Raw genomic sequence first — 22,321 nt, 5'->3', positions numbered from 1 at the left:
TGTGACCTTTACAATTTCCAAATAGGACTAGGAGACAACTATGAGAAATGACTAAAGAAATCGCTCATTTGGGAATACTGGATCTGGACACAATGGATGTTTACATTGTGTCCAACCGTACTACAACTAGTGATGGATTGTGTGTAGTTCAGATGCACCAAACCACACATACACTATCTAATTTATCTAATTTGTAAATATATGTTGAGGTTTATTCTTAGTTTTTAGCAGAGGGGCAACTTAAAGGAAACCTGTCACATCAAGTAACCCTATTAACCTGCACATAGCAGGTTAATGGTGTTAGGAAGGTGCCCGGCTGCTGTACTAAACATGCGGCACCTGGGAGAAAATGAACTTTATTCCTTCCTGGAGTCACTGTCTTTCAGTCATTCGGGCATGCTAACACAGCTAGAGTTACTGTTCAGTACACAATGAGCAGCCATAGCACTTTGACTGATGGCTTTGCACAGAGGAGCTGCTGAGCAAGCTGTCAGTCAAAGTGTTGAGGTGTGCTTACAGACAGCACTTATTGTGTACTGAGCGGTGACTGTAGCAGCAGCGGTAAGCCTCTTTGACTGAAATCCAGCGGCTCCTGGGAGGACATTCAGGACAAGTTCTACCAATGATATGTCTGCCCCTGCAGCTCATGACATCGGTTATGTAAGGGATCCAAATCAGCATTGCTTTTACGATGAAACAGAAAAACATAACTCCTATTTTGGCTGCGAACCTGTAAAGTAGGGCATTATACAATTCTCCTTTCTGCATGCCCTATAAGTATTAGGGAGTATTTAATAGATTGTATTGCATGTCACTCTTTCACACTGATGTTGCAGAATAATATTGGAAAAGTTGACTAATGCTTTGATTGAGTAATTTAAAAGATACTCAATTATTATGTTTATTTTTAGCTATGCACTTACAAGAACATAACGCCCTATAGTGGCAATCTAGCCTATACTGAAGTCAAGTGGTAAAAAAATAAAGACATACAGAAAACATACAATACCTGACTTTGAACGAGCTGTAAATGTTATTTGAACAATCAATAGTATCTTAAGAAGGCACATATTGTGGCTCTGTAAAAGCCTTCGTATCTGAATTCAGGATGCTTCACTACCCTCACCCCTACCAAAATCCCAGAAATATAACATTCAAAATAAATATGTAATCATAAATTCTCTCTAAATCCCATCACACAACAAGCTGTAGTAAGGATTATTTTTAGAATGAGGAGACATTCACAGGCAGTGGTATACGACATTTTACAACCAGCACATTAGGTTACTGCAGATAACCTGAGAGCATCTGATGACACAAAAAGGTTTGAAACACTAAGACTGATCTGACAGTAAAGAAAAAACCTGACCCCTCTGCTACTGCGTCCGGTCCTCAGAGCAGCATCTTTCCCTGATCTCAAGCCACATCTTCCAGCCCATTCACTCTAGACTGGAACTTTAATCCATGACCATGCCTCACAGGTCACTGTGCTTTGCACTTTGTGATGTTACAGACATACAATGAGCAGTGACCTCTGGGGCCTGGTTGTGTCCAGAAGTTCTGTCCTAGACATACCTCAGAAAAAAAAAGTCAATGAGGACAGGACAGTGGACAACATCTTTGATCTATTCACTTTATCCTGGGATTTCCAGCTGTGAACTTGTATATTGTAAGCTGGCCGGGAGATCCCGTTCACACTGGGGGAAAGAAGAGGTGGCTCTTAGAACCGAATGGCGAGCAACAAGAAATGGAAAGACCATATAGGTGAGCAGTGAGGCGAATGAAAGGTTTTTTTTCAACTTTTGCTGGACCATTTATGGCTCAGCAAAATGGTGGACAACTGGCTGGTGATTTGTTGAATCTATGCAAAGGGGATGTACAAAAATCCAAATTTTTGATGAGGCTGCTAAAACAACAGCAAGGCAGCTTAGGGAGCAGAGGACGGTCGCAGGGAATCAGCTAGCCACAGTCATGGTGAACCTAGATGTTCTGAAATCCCTCCAGTAACAGCCTGCCCAAACATAAAGAACACTGAGAGAAAATAGATGCTAAGCTGAACTCAAATAGAGTATGGCTAACTAGGGGTAAATTGTGCTTACTAAGGTTCATATTCCCTCCTAATAGCTAGTTTCCTACTCCACATGAGGGGCAAATACCCCGAAACAGCTGTCTGTGGATGGATACCATGTTTTGGCAAAGGTGGTTTTCCTTCATTGGATGCTGCCCTTCCCGTGGTTGTTCCTTCCCGGTGAAAGACCTGGCTATTTATTGCTTGCATTGAGAAACACGTGATGGTGTCTCCGCAGCTTTTCTACATGCATTTGCATATTTCGCTTTAGGGATGGGGGCAGTGTTCTGGATTAGGGTTGAGCGACTTTCATTTTTTTAAGATCGAGTAGGGTTTTGGGAAACCCGATTTTGTCCAGAGTCGAGTCGAGTGCAGTCGGCCGATTATCGCTAAAAGTCGGGGATCGACCGAAACACGAAACCCAATGCAAGTCAATGGGGAAGCATAGTCGGCAGTGAGTGGAGGCCAGGAAAACACCTACAGTGCCCATTTTAATGCCAAAAACATCCATTCTTGTTTCTGAAGCTTGCCAATCTTAATTAACTGTATAATAATAGTTGGGCATAAGGAATTGGGGGAAAGTTGTGGGGGGAGTAGGGCTGGCTCAAGTTTTTCGTGGGCCCAGGAAATGCGGACTACGTCACGGCGGTGTTGCAGGGAAAGGTAAGTATTTAAAAGTTGCAAGTGCTGTGATCCTGAGCAAGCAGGGGGGGCCCACTCGTTCGCATTGCCACTGGCACAGGGCCCCTCAAAGTACGGCGGTGTGTTTGCATGGCGGGGGCGCCTCCCACCAGCAGCGACACTTTTGCGTACTCTGAGGGGCCCTGTGCCAGTGACGTCGCCAACGAGTATGCCCCCCCACCTGATGAAGGAACCTGCACTTTCATCTGCACCTTCCTCTTTGTCCCTGTGTAAGGTGGTATAACATGCGGGAAGGGGAACCTTACTTTCAGCAGGGTCAGATTCTGGCTGTGTAGAGTACAAGGGGAATGTAGTGGTCTAGGTCAATGTACCAGCAGACTCATTTAGCAGTGGCTGGGCAATGGGCAGGATGAGGAGGAAACAGATATAGGGCCAAAGAATAAAGTAGGCTACATGCAGTTCAAAATTGGTAACAGGACTAAACAGGCGGCATTGCTTTGTTCAGTGGAGTAGCAAACCCAAGAGCAGCAGACACTGTTTCAAGGGCCTAACCACACTAGTAGGCCAAATGCAGTTTAATATCTGATAGTATAGGGCGAAAGCCAGAATGTGGAAGCTCAGCTTTGTTCAGTTGAGGACAACACCAGGGAGGGGCAGACACCTTTAGTAGGCCGGAAAAGCCTATTGCATTTTTTAAAATGGTAATTTGGAGCAGAAGGTTGAAGCTCAGCTTTATTTAGTTGAGGGCAACACCAGGGAGGGGCAGAAGCCGTTAGTAGGCCCTAACCACCATTTTTTTTTTTTTTAAAACCACTTAATGAGAGCCGGAAGGTTGAAGCTCAGCTTTATTTAGTTGAGGACAACACCAGGGAGGGGCAGAAGCCGTTAGTAGGCCCTAACCACCATTTTTTTTTTAAAACCACATAATGAGAGCCGGAAGGTTGAAGCTCAGCTTTATTTAGTTGAGGACAACACCAGGGAGGGGCAGAAGCCGTTAGTAGGCCCTAACCACCATTTTTTTTTTAAAACCACTTAATGAGAGCCGGAAGGTTGAAGCTCAGCTTTATTTAGTTGAGGACAACACCAGGGAGGGGCAGAAGCCGTTAGTAGGCCCTAACCACCATTTTTTTTTTTTTTAAAACCACATAATGAGAGCCGGAAGGTTGAAGCTCAGCTTTATTTAGTTGAGGACAACACCAGGGAGGGGCAGAAGCCGTTAGTAGGCCCTAACCACCATTTTTTTTTTAAAACCACTTAATGAGAGCCGGAAGGTTGAAGCTCAGCTTTATTTAGTTGAGGACAACACCAGGGAGGGGCAGAAGCCGTTAGTAGGCCCTAACCACCATTTTTTTTTTTTAAACCACATAATGAGAGCCGGAAGGTTGAAGCTCAGCTTTATTTAGTTGAGGACAACACCAGGGAGGGGCAGAAGCCGTTAGTAGGCCCTAACCACCAATTTTTTTTTTTTTAAAACCACTTAATGAGAGCCGGAAGGTTGAAGCTCAGCTTTATTTAGTTGAGGACAACACCAGGGAGGGGCAGAAGCCGTTAGTAGGCCCTAACCACCATTTTTTTTTAAAAACCACTTAATGAGAGCCGGAAGGTTGAAGCTCAGCTTTATTTAGTTGAGGACAACACCAGGGAGGGGCAGAAGCCGTTAGTAGGCCCTAACCACCATTTTTTTTTTAAAACCACTTAATGAGAGCCGGAAGGTTGAAGCTCAGCTTTATTTAGTTGAGGACAACACCAGGGAGGGGCAGAAGCCGTTAGTAGGCCCTAACCACCATTTTTTTTTTTTAAACCACATAATGAGAGCCGGAAGGTTGAAGCTCAGCTTTATTTAGTTGAGGACAACACCAGGGAGGGGCAGAAGCCGTTAGTAGGCCCTAACCACCAATTTTTTTTTTTTAAAAACCACTTAATGAGAGCCGGAAGGTTGAAGCTCAGCTTTATTTAGTTGAGGACAACACCAGGGAGGGGCAGAAGCCGTTAGTAGGCCCTAACCAAAGTTGAAGGCCAAATGCAGTTTAATTTCTGATACTATAGGCCGAAAGCCAGAAGGTGGAAGTTCCGATTTAGACAGTGGAGGACAATTTGAATTAGGGACTGCAGACAGACTTAGTAGGCTGTCCCCTGTGGACCATGCATCCACCACATTAACCCATTGCGCCGTAATGGACACGTAATCTTCCGTGGCCATGCCTACAGGTCCATGCGTCTGTTGTCAGGTGCACCTTTGTACTCACAGATTGCCAGAGTGCATGGACAATGCGGTCTTCTACATGCTGGTGGAGGGTTGGGATGGCTTTTCTCGCAAAAGAAGTGTCGACTGGTTAGCTTGTAGCGTGGTACAGCGTAGTCCATCATGGCCTTATTAATAGTAAATAAAATATATAACTAGGCTCTATGAACTTTTAAATAGGTTCCAGGGGTACACGGGCAGCATTGGTGTGGTCAGTGGAGGAGTATTGCAAGTAGGGGCTGCAGACAGGCTATCAAAGGCCTAAAATAACAAACAGTAGGCAGTCATGGCAGTTTTACATCGGTTACATGGATACACAGGCAGGCACTCCAGGCAGCATTGTGCTCAGTGGAGGAGTATTGCAAGTAGGGGCCGCAGACAGGCTATCAAAGGCCTAAAATAACAAACAGTAGGCAGTCATGGCAGTTTTACATCGGTTACATGGATACACAGGCAGGCACTCCAGGCAGCATTGTGGTCAGTGGAGGAGTATTGCAAGTAGGGGCCGCAGACAGGCTATCAAAGGCCTAAAATAACAAACAGTAGGCAGTCATGGCAGTTTTACATCGGTTACATGGATACACAGGCAGCTAGGTGGTGAGTGGAGGAGTATTTAAAGTAAGGACCGCAGACAGGCTATCAAAGGCCTAACATAACAAACAATAGGCTCATGGCAGTTTTACAGCGGTTACATGGATACACGGGCAGGCAGCTTGGTGGTGAGTGGAGGAGTATTTAAAGTATGGACCGCAGACAGGCTTCGAAGGCCTAACACAATAAAATGGGCTGGCTGTAGGCACTTTAAAATTGGTTCCAGGGGTACACGGGCAGCAGTGGTCTGGTCAGTGGAGGACTAGTGGAAGTATGGACCGCAGACAGGCTTCGAAGGCCTAACACAATAAAATGGGCTGGCTGTAGGCACTTTAAAATTGGTTCCAGGGGTACACGGGCAGCAGTGGTCTGGTCAGTGGAGGCCTAGTGGAAGTATGGACCGCAGACAGGCTTCGAAGGCCTAACACAATAAAATGGGCTGGCTGTAGGCACTTTAAAATTGGTTCCAGGGGTACACGGGCAGCAGTGGTCAGGTCAGTGGAGGCCTAGTGGAAGGAGGGACCGCAGACAGGCTTCGAAGGCCTAACACAATAAAATGGGCTGGCTGTAGGCACTTTAAAATTGGTTCCAGGGGTACACGGGCAGCAGTGGTCTGGTCAGTGGAGGCCTAGTGGAAGGAGGGACCGCAGACAGGCTTCGAAGGCCTAACACAATAAAATGGGCTGGCTGTAGGCACTTTAAAATTGGTTCCAGGGGTACACGGGCAGCAGTGGTCTGGTCAGTGGAGGCCTAGTGGAAGTATGGACCGCAGACAGGCTTCGAAGGCCTAACACAATAAAATGGGCTGGCTGTAGGCACTTTAAAATTGGTTCCAGGGGTACACGGGCAGCAGTGGTCTGGTCAGTGGAGGACTAGTGGAAGGAGGGAGCGCAGAAAGGCTTCAAAGGCCTAAAATAACAAACAATAGGCTCATGGCAGTTTTACAGCGGTTACATGGATACACGGGCAGGCAGCTTGGTGGTCAGTGGAGGAGTAGGGACCGCAGACAGGCTATCAAAGGCCTAAAATAACAAACAATAGGCTCATGGCAGTTTTACAGCGGTTACATGGATACACGGGCAGGCAGCTTGGTGCTGAGTGGAGGAGTAGTGCAAGGAGTGTCTGTCCCAGTACTCCCAAAATATAAATAGATGTTAATGTCTCGCAAAACAACCAAAACAAAAAAAAAGATGGCATACTTAGGTACAGGGGTGGGCTCATCTGCTGTGTTTCTGACATAGTAATTTGGCAGTAACTATTTAATGGTGCCAATATAGGACACAGACACAGACTACTTTAAGTTGCATCATAGATGTCTACAAATTTGTATTGTCAGTGCCAGACATTGAATGATGTCAGCGAATAGACTAAAGATTGGTGGAGCTGTGCGACATAATTTTGCACGTAGTACAGCCCAGTTTGAGCTGGGGTAGGGGGGAACTCTCTTGAGGCCGGCGGGACCGCCCCAGGGCCACTCATGTTACAACGGTGTGTCTGACGTTGGGTGCGCACCACCACCGCCAGAGACACTACATTGTACTATGAGGGACCCAGTAGCAATGCCGTCAACCAAAAGCGAGCACACCCACCTCTTCAGACAAACAGCAGTCTCACGGGTGCTTGCGCCAAGTCGCGATACCACGGCCCCGTGTGGGGAGTTTGGCCATTTAGGGAGGTGTAAACATGTCGTATGCTGTACAATCTGCAGCAGCAAATTAGACATTAGAAAAGTAATTCACAGGCAAGAGCTTTTCATAGGAAAGCTAGGTGTCGGCCGGGCAAGGTGGGGCAAAAGATTTTGAAATCCAGTTGTGGTTCATTTTAATGAATGTTAGATCGTCAACATTTTGGGTAGCCAGACGAGTCCTTTTTTCGGTTAATATTGACCCTGCAGCACTGAATACTCTTTCTGATAGGACACTTGCTGCCGGGCAAGCAAGCTCCTGCAATGCATATTCTGCCAATTCTGGCCAGGTGTCTAATTTGGAGGCCCAGTAATCAAATGGGAATGACGGTTGAGGGAGAACATCGATAAGGGATGAAAAATAGTTAGTAACCATACTGGACAAATGTTGTCTCCTGTCACTTTCAATTGATGCAGCAGTACCTGTCCTGTCTGCGGTCATAGCAAAATCACTCCACAACCTGGTCAGAAAACCCCTCTGTCCAACGCCACTTCTGATGTGTGCACCCCTAACACTCCTAGTCTGCTGCCCCCTGGAGCTCGTGTGAGAACGATCACGTGCGCTGTGTGCTGGGAATGCCTGAAGCAAACGGTCAACAAGAGTTGATTGTTTGGTTGCTAATATTAGTTCCAAGTTCTCATGTGGCATAACATTTTGCAATTTGCCTTTATAGCGTGGATCAAGGAGGCAGGCCAACCAGTAATCGTCATCGTTCATCATTTTCGTAATGCGTGTGTCCCTTTGTAGGATACGTAAGGCATAATCCGCCATGTGGGCCAAAGTTCCACTTGTCAAATCTCCGGTTGTGATTGGTTGAGGGGCAGTTGCAGGCAAATCTACGTCACTTGTGTCCCTCAAAAAACCAGAACCCGGCCGTGACACGCAACCAATTTCCTGTGCCCCCGTGAAAGTTTCCGCATTAAAAATATACTCATCCCCATCATCCTCCTCGTCCTCCACCTCCTCTTCGCCCGCTACCTCGTCCTGTACACTGCCCTGACCAGACAATGGCTGACTGTCATCAAGGCTTCCCTCTTCCTCTGGTGCAGACGCCTGCTCCTTTATGTGCGTCAAACTTTGCATCAGCAGACGCATTAGGGGGATGCTCATGCTTATTACGGCGTTGTCTGCACTAACCAGCCGTGTGCATTCCTCAAAACACTGAAGGACTTGACACATGTCTTGTATCTTCGACCACTGCACACCTGACAACTCCATGTCTGCCATCCTACTGCCTGCCCGTGTATCCTCCCACAAATAAATAACAGCACGCCTCTGTTCGCACAGTCTCTGAAGCATGTGCAGTGTTGAGTTCCACCTTGTTGCAACGTCTATGATTAGGCGATGCTGGGGAAGGTTCAAAGACCGCTGATAGGTCTGCATACGGCTGGCGTGTACAGGCGAACGTCGGATATGTGAGCAAAGTGCACGCACTTTGAGGAGCAGGTCGGAGAACCCAGGATAAGTTTTCAATAAGCACTGCACCACCAGGTTTAAGGTGTGAGCCAGGCAAGGAATGTGTTTCAGTTGGGAAAGGGAGATGGCAGCCATGAAATTCCTTCCGTTATCACTCACTACCTTGCCTGCCTCAAGATCTACTGTGCCCAGCCACGACTGCGTTTCTTGTTGCAAGAACTCGGACAGAACTTCCGCGGTGTGTCTGTTGTCGCCCAAACACTTCATAGCCAATACAGCCTGCTGACGCTTGGCAGTAGCTGGCCCATAATGGGACAACTGGTGTGCAACAGTGTCATCTGCCGATGGAGTGGTTGGCCGACTGCGTTCTGTGGAAGAGCTGTAGCTTCTGCAGGAGGACGAGGAGGAGGAGGAGGGGGTGCGAACGCCTACAGCCAACTGTTTCCTAGACCGTGGGCTAGGCACAACTGTCCCTAAATTGATGTCGCCTGTGGACCCTGCATCCACCACATTCACCCAGTGTGCCGTGATGGACACATAACGTCCCTGGCCATGCCTACTGGTCCATGCATCTGTAGTCAGGTGCACCTTTGTACTCACAGATTGCCTGAGTGCATGGACGATGCGCTGTTTAACATGCTGGTGCAGGGCTGGGATGGCTTTTCTGGAAAAAAAGTGTCGACTGGGTAGCTCGTATCGTGGTTCAGCGTACTCCATCAGGGCTTTGAAAGCTTCGCTTTCAACTAACCGGTAGGGCATCATCTCTAACGAGATTAGTCTAGCTATGTGGGCGTTAAAACCCTGTGTACGCGGATGCGAGGATAAGTACTTCCTTTTTCTAACCAGAGTCTCATGTAGGGTGAGCTGGACTGGAGAGCTGTAGATCGTGGAACTTTCGGGTGTGCCGGTGGACATGGCAGACTGAGAGACGGTTGGAGACGGTATTGTTTCCGCCGGTGCCCTACATGCAATATTTCCTCCTACAAAACTGGTGATTCCCTGACCCTGACTGCTTTTGGCTGGCAAAGAAACCTGCACAGATACTGCCGGTGGTGCGGAAAATGGTGGCCTTACAGTGACGGAAGGGATGTTGCGTTGCTGACTAGCTTCATTGGCCGAGGGTGCTACAACCTTGAGGGACGTTTGGTAGTTAGTCCAGGCTTGAGAATGCATGGTGGTTAAGTGTCTATGCATGCAACTAGTATTTAGACTTTTCAGATTCTGACCTCTGCTTAAGCTAGTTGAACATTTTTGACAGATGACTTTGCGCTGATCAGTTGGATGTTGTTTAAAAAAATGCCAGACTGCACTCTTCCTAGACTCTGATCCCTTTTCAGGGATTGCAGACTGAGCTTTAACCGGATGGCAACGCTGTGCTCCAACAGGTTTTGGCTTTGACACGCGTTTTGGTCCAGATACGGGCCCGGCAGATGGAACCTGTTGCGATGTTGATGCCTGCTGCGGCCCCTCCTCCACCTCCGCTTCTGAACTACTGCCGCCTGCACCCTGTTCCCCCAATGGCTGCCAATCGGGGTCAATAACTGGGTCATCTATTACCTCCTCTTCGAGCTCGTGTGCAACTTCGTCTGTGTCACTGTGTCGGTCGGTGGTATAGCGTTCGTGGCGGGGCAACATAGTCTCATCAGGGTCTGATTGTGGATCTGTACCCTGAGAGGGCAATGTGGTGGTCTGAGTCAAAGGAGCAGCATAGTACTCTGGCTGTGGCTGTGCATCAGTGCACTCCATGTCAGAATATACTTGTAATGGGCATGGCCTGTTAAATGTTTCACTTTCTAAGCCAGGGACGGTATGTGTAAAGAGCTCCATGGAGTGACCCGTTGTGTCGCCTGCTGCATCCTTCTCTCTTGTTGTAGTTTTTGCTGAGGAGGACAAGGAAGCGACTTGTCCCTGACCGTGAACATCCACAAGCGACGCGCTGCTTTTACATTTACCAGTTTCGGAAGAGGAGGCAAAAGAGCTAGAGGCTGAGTCTGCAATGTAAGCCAAAACTTGCTGTTGCTGCTCCGCCTTTAAAAGCGGTTTTCCTACTCCCAGAAAAGAGAGCGTTCGAGGCCTTGTGTAGCCTGACGACGAAACTGGCTCCACAGCTCCAGACTTAGGTGGAATATTTTTATCCCCACGACCACCTGATGCTCCACTACCACTACCATCATTACCAGCTGACAATGAACGCCCACGACGACCTCTTGCACCAGACTTCCTCATTGTTTTAAAATCTTAACCAAAGTAACTTTATTTGTTGCTATCAAACAACTTACACGGTGAGCTATAACTTCAGTATGATTTCAATATCCCTTAACAGGTTGGTGAGACCACAAGGAAAATCAGGCACAATGTTACACACTCTGTTTTCTGTGGCACAAAATCACAGAGATGACACACACGCAGGACTGTCACTCAAGCACTAATGTCAATATTAATCTCCCACCTAATTTATTTATTTTTTTTTCTCAGGGAGACTTTAGAAACCAAATAATATTAAAAAAAAAAAAAAAAGGCTTTCTATGGCCCACAATTAGAGAGAGAGGTGGCACAACCAGGAGTCAAGACTGGCACACAAGCTGAAAGGGCAATATTACTCTCCCACTGTTTTTTTAGGTTTTTTTTTTTTTTTCAGGGAGAATTAGAAACCAAATAATATTAAAAAAAAAAAAAATAGGCTTTCTATGGCCCACTGAATGAAAGGGAGAGAGGTGGCACACCCAGGAGTCAAGACTGGCACACAAGCTGAAAGGGCAATATTACTCTCCCACTGTTTTTTTAGGTTTTTTTTTTTTTTTCAGGGAGAATTAGAAACCAAATAATATTAAAAAAAAAAAAAATAGGCTTTCTATGGCCCACTGAATGAAAGGGAGAGAGGTGGCACACCCAGGAGTCAAGACTGGCACACAAGCTGAAAGGGCAATATTACTCTCCCACTGTTTTTTTATGTATTTTTTGTTTTTTCAGGGAGACTTTAGAAACCCAATAATATTTTAAAAAAAAAATAAATAGGCTTTCTATGGCCCACTGAATGAGAGGGAGAGAGGTGGCACACCCAGGAGTCAAGACTGGCACACAAGCTGAAAGGGCAATATTACTCTCCCACTGTTTTTTTAGGTTTTTTTTTTTTTTTCAGGGAGAATTAGAAACCAAATAATATTAAAAAAAAAAAAAAAAAAAAAAAAAATAGGCTTGCTATAGCCCACTGAATGAGAGATAGCACACACAGCAGTGGCACACAAGCCCTTACTGAGGCCAATATTTTTCTCCCACTGATTGATGTAGTGTTTTTGTGTTGAGGTAGAATTTAGAACACAAATCACGGAAAAAATAAATAGGCTTTCTATGGCCCACTGAATGAAAGGGAGAGAGGTGGCACACCCAGGAGTCAAGACTGGCACACAAGCTGAAAGGGCAATATTACTCTCCCACTGTTTTTTTATGTATTTTTTGTTTTTTCAGGGAGACTTTAGAAACCCAATAATATTTAAAAAAAAAAATAAATAGGCTTTCTATGGCCCACTGAATGAGAGGGAGAGAGGTGGCACACCCAGGAGTCAAGACTGGCACACAAGCTGAAAGGGCAATATTACTCTCCCACTGTTTTTTTAGGTTTTTTTTTTTTTTTCAGGGAGAATTAGAAACCAAATAATATTAAAAAAAAAAAAATAGGCTTTCTATGGCCCACTGAATGAAAGGGAGAGAGGTGGCACACCCAGGAGTCAAGACTGGCACACAAGCTGAAAGGGCAATATTACTCTCCCACTGTTTTTTTATGTATTTTTTGTTTTTTTCAGGGAGACTTTAGAAACCCAATAATATTTAAAAAAAAAAATAAATAGGCTTTCTATGGCCCACTGAATGAGAGGGAGAGAGGTGGCACACCCAGGAGTCAAGACTGGCACACAAGCTGAAAGGGCAATATTACTCTCCCACTGTTTTTTTAGGTTTTTTTTTTTTTTCAGGGAGACTTTTGAAACCAAATAATATTAAAAAAAAAAAAAAAAAAAAAATATAGGCTTGCTATAGCCCACTGAATGATAGCGCACACACAGCAGTGGCACACAAGCCCTGACTGAGGCCAATATTTTTCTCCCACTGATTGATGTAGTGTTTCTGTGTTGAGGTAGATTTTAGAACACAAATCACGGAAAAAATAAATAGGCTTTCTATGGCCCACTCAGTGAGAGATGGCACACACAGGGATGGCACTGTAGCAGAAATGCCAATCTTAATCTCCCACAAAAAAAAAACAAAACAAAAAAAAAACTGTCCTACAATTACTATCTCCCTGCAGTAATGTAAGCCAGGTATGGCAGGCAGCAATAGGAGTGGACTGATGCACAAATTAAATAAAAAGTGTGGACAAACAAAAAAGATAGCTGTGCAGAAAGGAAGGAACAAGAGGATATGTGCTTTGAAAAAAGCAGTTGGTTTCCACAGTGGCGTACACACAGCAATACAGCTATCACGGAGCCTTCTAGGGCAGCCCAATGAGCTACAGCGCTGAGGGGAAAAAAAAAAAAAAATAGCTTCCACTGTTCCTGCACACCGAAGGTGGTGTTGGACAGTGGAAATCGCTGCAGCACAAGCGGTTTGGTGGTTAGTGGACCCTGCCTAACGCTCTCCCTGCTTCTGACGAAGCGGCAGCAACCTGTCCCTAAGCTCAGATCAGCAGCAGTAAGATGGCGGTCGGCGGGAACGCCCCTTTATAGCCCCTGTGACGCCGCAGACAGCAAGCCAATCACTGCAATGCCCTTCTCTAAGATGGTGGGGACCAGGATCTATGTCATCACGCTGCCCACACTCTGCGTTCACCTTCATTGGCTGAGAAATGGCGCTTTTCGCGTCATTGAAACGCGACTTTGGCGCGAAAGTCGCGTACCGCATGGCCGACAAGCACAGGGGTCGGATCGGGTTTCATGAGACGCCGACTTAGCCAAAAGTCGGCGACTTTTGAAAATGATCGACCCGTTTCGCTCAACCCTATTCTGGATCACTGCATTGAGAAACACGTGATGGTGTCTCCGCAGTGTTGGATGTTTTGATCTCCCCAAGGTCATTCATCCTTATGTTTATAGTCATATTCCCCACAAAGGCGCAAGTAACCAATGGCCTCACATTGTGCGCCAAAAACTGTTATAGCTGTTTTGTTCTGACCCAAAGTCAGATTACAGGATCAGCATCAAGGCCAAATAGTGGAACTAGACCCTCTTAATCATGAACGCTCGGAGAATAGAATGCACATAAATTGTGAGCATAATCAGTTCTGTTAATTCCCGTGAGAAATTATCTTATATGATTTATAGACAAATGTAGTTCCCAATTGAAGGTTCCACTAGCTGCCCCCTTCTCAGAAACGTTATGAGAATTTTTAGTTATCAGGTCTTTCCCAATGTACTACCGATAACACACAGTTTCCCAGAGTATTGCATATGACGTAAGAAAATATTATGTGAAAAAACACCGTGAGCACAGCTACAAAATGGTGCTATAGTTAGGCTCCCACATATAACTTAGCACTCAACTTGGGATGCTTGAACAGAAGAATTTATTTTGCAGTATACTCAAAATGTTTCGGTTCAACATGAACCTTCTTCAGTTACTACAAAATGTGAAAAAATACAAATAAATACAAGAAACAAAACAACCAAAGTATATACAAAAAGGAGAAAAGGTCGGTCAGATATAATGCAATCATACATGATAAAGAGCAGAAATTAAATGTGGCAGTGAATCAAGGCCAAAATCTGAGCACAATCCAATACGGGTGTAAGGGAGGAGAGAGGTGCAAAACTAATGATAGATACATGTCCATGTAACATAAGGTACAGTATCTAAGAAACATACCGTATACTGCATGTGATGAAATGAGCCCAGAAGTCAGCGGGCCAAAATAAATCTATGAAGGGGACTGTAGAAAACAATGGGGTCACCGGAGGGTTAAAAAGGACAAGAGAGGGAGATGTATAGATGGGTATATTACTTACAACACAGCCGTGGTATGCGGAGAGAAGTACTGTAAAGGTAGTAAAATAATGATAGTAAGCGGGTGTGATGGAGACCGTGGGGTAGGCGTGCATACCGCCAGATGCGGAGTCCACCACTAGTCTGGGGATGTAGACTCCATACGAAGTCTAAAAAGGGGAAGAGGCGGGACAACTCGGCCGGCAGCCAATGAATGAAGAGCCCTGGCCGGATGTGACGTATTGCTGCAGAAGAGCAGTGCGTGCGTGAAGCAATGCTATAAATAGGTAGCGAACTAAAATAGTAACTGACTAGAAGATGGTAACAGTGATTAGACCATGAATATGGCAGTGAGTTAAATGGAAGTAGCAGAAAAGAGGGGTAACATGGGATATATAATGGGGACAAGGTGAGAGGGGTTACAGGGAGCAGCAGTGAGCGAGTAGATGGGAGGAGCATACACTTCTATCGAGAGAATGTGCACCATATATAGCAAAAACAGTGCCCATGGTCTGCTAAAGGTGAATCTAGGTGCAAACTAATATCCAGAAGCTGAAAGGAGTTGATGTGCCCAATGCTGTAGATGTGCAGGAGGAAATTCGTGCTGGTGACTTCCAATCACATTAATATAAGCGGCTCTTGTAGAGAACAAAACAATATGTTAGTATACGGACACATCGAGCGTCAAGCATGTTAAAAAGCACCATATAGATATACAACAAATAACCAAATTGACAATAAAGGATAAACCATATTAAATAAATGCCGATATTTTGTATTCCCTATTAAGGCCCTTTGGATTCATGGTGTCCAGGGTGTGAATCCAGAAGGCCTCACGTCTCTTCAAAGTAAGGATCCTGTTACCACCACCCCTGCGTGGGGGTGGCACGTGTTCAATAATTTGGGTGCAAGAATCTTCTTCCCCTATCCCGCACCACTTCATCACCAAGGGACATAATATCTCCCAGCTTAGATACCAAATTATTGAACACGTGCCTATCTTACATTACATGCACATACACTTACAATCAATAAAAAATATACAGGTGGGCGCTTTTTTAAGTATAGAGAGCGGGGGCCTGATGAAATAACTTGTCACTTCTTTTAACCGGTTCAAGGTTTTCAATCCCTCATGCGTTTTTAAGAAGTAACATAACACGAAACCTGGGCACAGCAATGTCGTTTTCACATTGCTCTGCACTACGCTCAGTTTATGGGATGCTTTTACCGAGATTTTTCGGGTGCATTCCGGATGGTATCTGCTTGAAAAACATATTGTGTTCACATAGACTTAGGCATGAAAATAAGGGAATAGCAGGATTAAAAAAAACATCATTTGGGCCAAATGACAACCCAACATAGTTATGAATCTGTTATCCTCCCCTTTTACATTAATATAAGGCTGATTTATAGGTAATATCTCCCAGATTTCCTGTCCTTGTTTTATTAATCTAATTAGTCACTACAATATTATGGTTATTTCTGCCAAGTAGCCAACTTCTCGGTAAATAAAGAGAGGATGCACAAAGCAAATTATTGTTGGAAATATCCGAAATAAGAGGCCCGATGCTATCTGTATTTTAATTAGTCTTTTATTCAAATGTTCAAGCACATAATACAGGCCATCTGTCATCTGTTGTAATGCTTCATCTGAACCATGGATAAAAAGATGATAATTTGAAGCATCAACACATCTTTAAATCATGCAGGACTACGCTCTGTGGCAATATGGCATGGATCATAATCGGTGTCAGCTCTTTGAAATACATGCTTCATAGTTGCAACAAATATTACCAAAAGGATGAAAGGATTTAATGTTGTGTAAAATTAGAGAAGTACAGCTCATATGCTAAAACTGTTTACATCATTGATAATTCTTAGTGGATACATATTTAGTAGCATATGCCTTTCCTGTATACTGTGAAAATTAAGTATAACATTTCCATATAAATATACTTTTTTTTTGTTTGGCAGCGTCTGTACCTATTTAATAAGGAAACAGGAAACTTGTTCACATCCAATCAATTTGTAGAAGTTTTGGCACCGCATGTTGATGATGCATCATTCAGCTCCAAAGTCAATAAAGAAAGTCTAGTGATACTGTAGTGTAGGTGTCAAATCACATTTTGTCTCAGCAGTTAAAGATAATTTGTTACCAAGTTTTTGCTACAGAGCAGCATACTGTAGAGACAGAGTTCCTGATTACAGAGATGTGTTACTTACTGGGCTGCATGTTATACTTGATATAAAATCATTGTTTTATCGGCAAAGGGTTATCACCACTAGAGGACTACTTAACCTGGTGCCTGGTAATCAAGCCATGCCTCCACCACTGATTGACAGCTTTCTGCCTATGCACAGTGTATGCAGAAAGCTGGGGTATGGGCGGGGATATGCAAAGCTCAGCATTCTCACTGCTTCTAGTTCTGCAGCAGAGAAAACAGTGATTTTAGCAAAACTGCAACAATCAGTCCAGTAAGTGATACATCACTTGAATAGGGGTCTCCGCTCCAACCTCATGCTGTTCTCAAATGTGGTAGCAAAAACCTGGTGACACATTGTCTTCAAGCCCATGACATCTGCAACCGGTGTCAGCTATAAAATATAGCTGACACTCAACTGCAAATTCTGGGACTTGGCCATCCCTGCCATTTTTCTGCTCAGCTGCTGAGGTCAATAGCTTCATTTGTTCTCCCCGAGATGTGATAGTGGGGTACGACTGCCAATGCATTATTATCCTACTACACCTATCATCTTAGTTTACAATATAAGCAATCAGGGGACTAAGTGTTCAAGTACTCACAAGAGATTAAAAAAGTTAAAAATAAATCATTTAATTAAATAGAAAAAAAAATATTTTGCCACATAAAACATGTCTATTATGTAATAAATCAAAAATAATTAGAAAGTACAGAAATATGGCATCGCCACGTCTGAAACGATATGATGTATACATTAAACAATAAGATAAAAAGCAATCAAAAGTCATAGTACCGATAAAGAAAATAATTCATTAAGATATTATAATATATAAATTGTCAATATTGCTAAGCTTAATGAATCATTATGTTCTTAGTATAAAAGTGCTTCTCACAAAATTAGAATATCATCAAAAAGATAATTTATTTCAGTTCTTCAATACAAAAAGTGAATCTCGTATATAGAGTTATTGCAAACAGAGTGATCTATTTCAAGTGGTTATTTCTGTTAATGTTGATGATTATGGCTTACAGCCAATGAAAACCCAAAAGTCATTATCTCAGTAAGTTAAAATATTTTATACCACCAGCTTGAAAAATTATTTTAAAATTTGAAATGTTGGCCTACAGAAATATACTGTATATTCAGTAAATGCAGTTGTGACGCCCGAGAGACCGAGGTACCCAGCACCAGATCAAAGAGGTCCGTCTCTTGAGGGGGATGTCACTAGTGGCTTGACCCGGTGCTGTGGCCTCAGGCGATGCACAGTGCAAGGGATATCATGAAGGAACAGACACTTACTTGATCAGCAGCAGGTCCTCTCAGCTGTGATGACCCCGATCCTGGATCGATGGCTATTGTCCAAATGAAAGACTGAGGCGCTGAAACGTTTAACCAGTTTACTTCAACAAAAAGGGATTTGCAACCAATACTGTCACCGGAGTCTGTATAAGAACTCTGAATTACTTTGACCCTGTCAGGATTTCCACCTCTTATTATGCGCAGTTTCTGTATGACCCTGCTGCTGTATGTGAACTGGCTGCCGACTCAATCTGTCTCTTCTGTGCTCTGGTTCGACGGACAACCCGAGTCCTTTTTGTCAGCTTACCCCCTTTGGGAGTACCGCTGAACTCTGTGTCTGTTGCTGCGTCTTACCCTGGTGAAGCTGATATCACCTCACTTTCTTCCGGTTGCTGTATTATATATAACGAATATAGCCACGGATCCGGTATCCGTCTCTGCGCCTATTTTGGGTAGAAATTATTGCTACCCGGTTCTCACAATGTCCTTTTTCTCTATTCCTCTTTTCCTACTATGGGTATTACGGGCCTATAATCCGTCATAGGGCTGTTAGGAGTTCAGTTATACGACCTCTCACTTTCAGCTCCTCAACCCAACTGCCAGTCCTTTTCTCAGACCAGAATAGATCAAGGGGAGTCTCTGGAGCTCCCCCTTCTGGCCGGAGATGGTAGTGCAGTCTTGCTATTTTAATATTTGTATTTGGTGTCAATAACTATTTTTGTGGCAAATACCCCTAGGGGTGCCACATTCCCCCTTAGTTAAGAACAGTACTCCGGGACTGTGGGACGATAACATTTTGAAATAACAATTGATATGTACAGAGTCTTAAAAATGAAAAGTTACAAAAACCACTCAAAGAAACAAAAAAAATGGAATTCTGTAAAAAGTCACTTCAAATAGCGTCCATTAATACAGTTTTATCCTTGAAGGTACTAGGAAGCAAAGTTCACAAAGCAGTCTTTCCGGAGCTTTGATTTAGTGTTTCCGGGCTGATAAAAGTTCAAGAATATGCAAGAAGTTCATACAGGTAAGTCTCTGTAGGTACTGGGCTTAAACGTTACAGAACGATAACAATGACTATAGTCTTATAGTTGGTAATCCGCATACCTGGCCGGTAATTGACCCTGGGTACTACGCTGGGATCTACGTAATAGCGGTGTCTCTTTATGTGGTGTACTACTGTCTACTGCGGATATAGTATCTGCCCTCTCTGCTATAGATAATTCCACCACTATGGGGTTGGCAAGTCCACCGTGAATGGGATCACTCTGATCAGGAATCTGTTCTTCCTGACCTGGAACCTCTTGTAGTACGGGGTCAGCCTCTTCCTGTCTTGGGACTTCTAATATTGGGTTTCTTCTGATTCTGGCTGGACAACTTCTGGCTCTTTCAACGTTTCCGGACATAATTTAAGATTGTCTCTTGACACTAGTACAGATGTTAAACCTCCGTTTTTGCTAATGAGACACATTTTAGGATTATCCATTCTTGGTGATAAAACTTTGTAGGGTACGGCTTCCCATTGATTATCCAGTTTATTGGTTCGACGATTCCTCTTGAGTACTTGGTCACCCGGTCTTAATGGAGTTGCTAGAGCATTCTGGTTGAAAGTTCGCTCTTGTCTTTCTCTGGTTTGCTGGAGGCTTCTTTCCACACTCTCTTGCACTTGGTGATACTGCTTTTGCCGTACGACATCCCAATTGGAGTCTTGAACTTCTGCGTCTGGTTTCAGAATTCCCATTTCTAGATCGATTGGCAATTGGCCGGGTCTTGCACGCATAAGATAAGCTGGGGTGCAGTTGGTAGAGCTCACCGGGACATGATTATACAGATCCACCAAGTCAGGCAATTTCTCTGGCCATTGATTCCTTTCCGTTTCAGGTAAAGTCTTTAGTAGGTCTATCACAATATGGTTCATCTTCTCACATAAGCCGTTTGTTTGCGGATGATAGGCCGTCGTCCGGATCTTTTTGCAACCATACATATTACAGAATTCTCTGAAGATCTCTGATTCAAAGGCTGTACCCTGGTCAGTGAGAACCTATTCCGGATATCCATGGGGTCTACAAAAGTACGTTTGGAACACTTTGGCTGCTGTTTTTGCAGTTAGATCTTTTACAGGTACTACTACCAAGAAGCGTGAATAATGGTCCACGATGGTCAAGGCATAGACGTAACCGGACCGGCTCAGTGTCAACTTCACGTGGTCCATGGCTACCAGTTCAAGTGGTTGTTTGGTGATTATGGGCTGCAGTGGTGCTCTTTGGCTCTTTTGATCGTTCCTTCTGAGGTTGCACGGGCCACAGTTTCTTCACCACTGTTCGATTGATTTTCTCATCCCGACCCAATAAAATCTTTCTCTCAGAAGTACTTCTAGCTTTTTCCAACCAAAGTGACCAGCACCATTGTGGTAAGCCTCGAAGACCATCTTCACATCTTGTTTAGGCACGATAATCTGCCAAACCAATTCATGTGTTTTCGGATTGGTGTATCTTCTACAGAGTTTCCCTTGATACAGTAACATTTTGCCTCTCTCTTTCCAGAGTTGATGCGTCTCTTCTGGGGCATCCTCATCGGGATATGCACTTTGCTCAGTCAATAGTTCCTTCACTAGCTTCACAGCCGGATTGCTATCTTGGGTGTCAGCCCATCTATGGTGTGCTAACGGATTAAAATTCACTTCTTGTTGTTTCTGATAGGTATTTGACTGACGATGTTTTGCCTTGGGCTGATGAAAGGCTGGTAGTTCAATTTCTTCAAGCTCCCCCGTTTCTTCTTCTACATCTCTCAAGTGTGGCATCCGGGATAGGGCATCGGCATTTCCATTCTTGCGACCTGCTCGATACTTGATCACGAAGTTGTAATTAGATAACCGGGCTATCCATCGCTGTTCTAACGCACCTAATTTAGCCGTGCCTAGGTGGGTCAATGGATTGTTGTCAGTATAGACAATAAATTCTGCACCAGCCAAATAGTATTTGAAACGTTCAGTCACAGCCCAAACTACTGCCAGTAGCTCCAATTTGAAGGAACTATAATTTTCTGAATTTCTTTCAGTAGGCCGGAGTTTTCTACTTGCAAAGGCGATGACTTTCTCCCGACCTTCTTGCTTTTGTGACAGCACCGCTCCCAATCCCACATTGCTGGCATCGGTGTAGAGGATGAAAGGTTGATGGTAATCCGGGTACGCCAGAACTTCTTCTCCGGTTAGTGCTTTCTTTAGTTGTTCAAAGGAGTCTTCTCTTTCGTCGTTCCACTGAAAAGGAGGGTTTCGGTTTGAAGGTTTCTTCATCTGCCCTATCAAAGCATCTTGCAAGGGCGCTGCCAATTTGGTAAATCCTTTTATAAATCTACGATAGTAACCCACTAATCCCAAGAATTGCCTCACTTCTTTTGCGTTGGTAGGTCTTGGCCAATCCCTTATGGCAGTTATTTTCTCGGGATCCGGTGCTACTCCCTCCGAACTCACGATGTGCCCTAAGTATTGTACCTTTGGCTTGAGAAGATGACATTTGGATGGTTTGATTTTCATACCATACTTGGATAAGGCTTCGAACACCTCTGCCAGGTCTGTTAATTGCTGTTCGTAAGTCTTTGAGTAGACGATCGCATCATCTAGGTACAGGAGGACGGTCTCGAAGTTCTTGTGTCCGAGGCAACATTCCATCAGTCGCTGGAAAGTACCGGATGCGTGGCAGATTCCGAACGGCATGCGATTAAATTCGCTTAGACCCATTGGTGTGGTGAATGCTGTTTTTTCTTTATCTCTCTCAGCCACATGGACTTGCCAATACCCGCTTGTTAAGTCTAAGGTGGAAAAATAATTAGCAGATTTCAAAGCAGTCAAGGACTCTTCTATCTTAGGCAAGGGATAGGCATCTTTATGGGTGATATTATTAATCCGCCGGTAGTCTACGCACATTCTCATGGTTCCGTCCTTTTTTTTGACAATCACCAGAGGGGCCGCCCAAGGGCTACAACTATCTCTTATTACCCCGGCCTGTTTCATCTCTCTCAGCATGTCCTTCGCGCATTGATAGTGAGCGGGCGGTATGGGTCTATATCTTTCTTTTATTGGGGGATGGTCACCGGTGGGGATTGTATGTTCCACCCCTTCTATCCGTCCGAAGTCCAATGGGTGTTTACTGAAGACCTGTTCATATTCCGTCACTAATCTATACACCCCTTGTCTTTGATGGATAGGTG

The sequence above is a fragment of the Ranitomeya variabilis genome, chromosome 2 (assembly GCF_051348905.1).
Source record: "Ranitomeya variabilis isolate aRanVar5 chromosome 2, aRanVar5.hap1, whole genome shotgun sequence".
Taxonomy (NCBI): Eukaryota; Metazoa; Chordata; class Amphibia; order Anura; family Dendrobatidae; genus Ranitomeya; species Ranitomeya variabilis.
Note: the sequence above shows the minus strand (reverse complement) of the source record.